The 3,732-nt window shown below is 37.3% G+C and overlaps 1 protein-coding gene across 1 annotated transcript in view; it reads left to right on the forward strand.

The window, feature by feature from the left end:
• vipr1b (vasoactive intestinal peptide receptor 1b) overlaps nucleotides 1-3,732 on the forward strand; it is a 102,985-nt gene that overhangs the window by 7,413 nt on the left and 91,840 nt on the right. The window lies entirely within an intron of this gene.

Raw genomic sequence — 3,732 nt, forward strand, 5'->3', positions numbered from 1 at the left:
AACTTTTATAAAGAATATCTCTTTGGATTTGAGACTTTAGTCTTTGCAACTTTACAGATCTTCTTTATGCACCAAGAGCTTGTAACACTCCAAAGAGAAAGAAAAAATTTAAATCGCATCATATGACCCCTTTAACGCCGACTGTCAGGACGGACCTTTATGCAAAAATGGAAATGCTCACGTGAATTTGTGACATTTATACATAAGGATATGACCGAAAAACTAAAAGTTTTTTACGCTGAGGACGCACACGCATCATCTGGGGCAGGGGCAAGCCATTATGCTAATGCATTAGCTTAAAGCTTAAAATAAAGAATTCTCATGTTTTGGGCAGCTTGGATCACGTAACTCTCCCGCAGCATCTCATTCTGTTTCCTCCACTATTTTTAGATGCATTTTGTCCATAGAAATGCGTAATTCAGTGCTGTAATTTGACGCAACCGGCTATAGTTGGACGTGCACCTAGGGCAGACCCGACTAATCGGTAATTAGAATCGTTGTCGATGATTTTCATAATCGATAATAATCGATTAGTTGTTGCAGCCCTACTTATAAGAAATAGTTCACTGGCAGCACATTACTGCTGCCAAAACACTGTTAAGTATTCCCAAATAGTCATGATTTTGAAATATGCAGCATGCTGTGGCTTCTCTGCTGTAAGCAATGTAATAAACTGAATTGTCAGTGGATGCATAAAACTGGAGTTTTTTAAATACTGCAGATCACCCATATGGATGGCATATGGCCTGTTTGTACTTTCTCTCACCAAAAGTGAAGCATCCATCCAGAAAGTATTTTAACATCCAAACAATTACACACGTCACCTTTAAGTTGCAAAATTACGCTAGACAGTTTTAGGGAACATCTGCTTGCCAATTTGCCATTTGTTACTTACTATGTGCAGAATCTGCTGCTGCTGTCTGCACTTACACTAACAGGCTTGAGCAGAGCGGTGCTGTTATCTGGCTCAGGAACGAGCGTAGCAGTAGATGACGTACCTCTTCGTCCCAGAGGTTAGCAGATGTTCCGATAAGTCAGCTGAGGCTCAGGACTTCATTATTCAGCTCAGCTGTGTGTGTATCAGCCCTGCGTGCTGTGTTTAGTGGTCTTAGTTGAGGATTTGAGCTGGATCAAAGCATGCACAGACCTACTGTCTTATTATTTTGATACTGACAAACTAAACAGTTAATATGTAAGGGATAATGTGCATCCAGCTGGCCATTATCGCAAAAATAAACTGATCAGGTCTTGTACCACCCTGAAGGGGTTTATTTTGCAAAAATGACCGGCTGACTATATTTTATCTTGCTTATTTTATCTACTTTACAAAAAAAGGGTTATAAAATGTTAATTTGGGTTGAATTATTTTATTTATAAGAAACAGAATGATATGAGAGGAATGAGCAAAAGAAATGGTAAGAAATCGGTCCAATATGCGGTTTAGTCACCATTATGTTAAACTGTAGAATGCCACGTTCGACCAATCAGAATCAAGGAGTCAACTAGTTAATTCTCATTATTAACTAGTTGCTTATTAGCATGCTTATTACTATATTGGCTGTTTATTAATGCTTATAAAGCACCATATTCCACATGACCATATTCTACATCCCCAATGTAAACTTAACAACTACCTTATTAACTATTAATAAGCAGCTAATTAGAAGTTTATTGAGGCAAAATTCATAGGTAATGGTTTGTTAATTGCGAGAATTGGATCTTTGACCAGCATTTTTAATTGCTTTAACTAATCTAATAATAACTGATTGGGGATTACATAATCAACACAACCTCAAGAATGTCACATTAATTTCATTGTCTAATAGTAATGCAAATAAAGACCAGATTATCCTCAATAAAAACAGCATGTATTTTTAATGTATTTTTATAATATTAAGAACCTTGACAACTTTAAAAATGCTTTATTTTCAGAGATTTAATGCATATAAAAAGTTCTAAGACTCTTTTTTTATTTAATTTATTATGCAGTGAAGCAGGTCTCTAATCTGATCTGATCTCTAAAATTGCAGTACTTTTTTCCTTGTGTGCTTCTCATTTGGTGTGTAAATGAAAAGCTGTGTGGTTGATGTTCTGTCGCCAAGGTCTAGGTCTGAGTCACCGCATGGTCATTGTTTAAGGAACAAACCCTCGCCCTTCTGTTTCTTTCTCTCAATGCCATTTCATGGCTGACATTAAATAAATAGATCAATACCGCCCATAAAGACTGTTTTAAGATTCTTAGGAAGAATATACTCTTTTATCAAAGCTAAAAGAGAAGTGTTGACTGCAGAGACACTTTCACAGACTGACTTCTTTAGTGTTACTAAGGTCTGTCTCTGTTGCTGGAAAAAAAGAAACATCTTTAACTACTCAGAGTGGTTTTCTAGTCCCCAAAGCTGGTCTTGTTTTTTTGGTTTTCGAGGGTTGCTGGCCTACCAACTAAACTAGCTAAACACTTGTTTGGCCAAGCTGGGAGACCAGCTCAACCATCTTAAACCAGCATAGGCTAGACTTATCCAGTGAGAGGTGGATTACGATCTGATATTTTTGGAAATAAGCTGTTTGAGAAAAAAAGTGTAAAAACACAAGGCTTGGACCAGCTAATGACCAGCTTAGACCCACTATCATGTTCCAAAACACAGCAATCCAGCCTAAGCTGGATTTTGCAGCAGGGAATCCACTTACATAGTTGAACTCCCGCAAATAATTGAGCATAAACAGAAATATGTGAAGCTGAGTGTCCGCACTTTGCCAGGAATGCATCAGCGATCGCCCCGATGCCTGACCCGCTGCTTTATTAGGTCGCTTTCACACGCAATGGACCCTGCACCTGATGAGTACGCCAATGCAGAGTAAGGAGGAATGCGCCTCCATTATCTGATGTAACTCTGAGAGGAAATATTTGTGGAAATTTGGCATATTTATTATTCGACGAATAGCACACTGTTATTGTAACTGAGGGAAATCACTGTAAACAACCTCTAAATGGCTTTTTTGTCCTCAGATGGAGAAGCTCCATAGAAACTTATCTAATGTAAATGTGCATTTTCCAGGAACCAAAATGATGTTACCAATCTTGACTAGTACACTTTAGACTAAGAAGGCAATTATTAACGGAAGATAGCTACTGTTGTTCAGTGTGTTTTTTTGTGTACTCTTCCCTTCCACTCCTGCTTTTACAGTGTTTTAAGCCACACGAGGTCAGATGATGCAATAAAAAGAGTGATGGAATCTTCTTCTGGTGGAGATTATAGGTGCACGCATGGCTGATGATGGCAGTGAAGCAGCCTCTCACTGAGCTGACCCTATTTTCCATGCACCAAAGTACTGGAGAGTGACAGCTGAAACTGAGTAAAAATAGCGCCTATATTTTCTGCATCATTTCTGCTGCTCTTCTCCTAAACATTCATCATAAAATGCAGCTCCATCATTTAAATATTATTGACAGTGTCACAGAGCAGGTAGACTTCATTATAGAGCTTCTCTTCAAGACATTTTAAAACAGTAGATTTTTTGTGAATTTTCACTTAATCTGTTTGATATATGGCCAGGTCATCTATACCAATTTGACTATATCTGAAAGAGCCCATGAAATCAGCTTCGACTCGTTTTTCCCTCCTTTCCTTTTCAATTTTTCGTTAAAGATTTTTCATTTTTTTCATCATATATTTTTGATACTTTTGAAATGTCCTATATATATATATATATATATATATATATATATATATATAT

This window comes from Sinocyclocheilus grahami, unplaced genomic scaffold (assembly GCF_001515645.1).
Source record: "Sinocyclocheilus grahami isolate Dianchi unplaced genomic scaffold, SAMN03320097.WGS_v1.1 scaffold139.1, whole genome shotgun sequence".
In the NCBI taxonomy this organism is placed as follows: domain Eukaryota; kingdom Metazoa; phylum Chordata; class Actinopteri; order Cypriniformes; family Cyprinidae; genus Sinocyclocheilus; species Sinocyclocheilus grahami.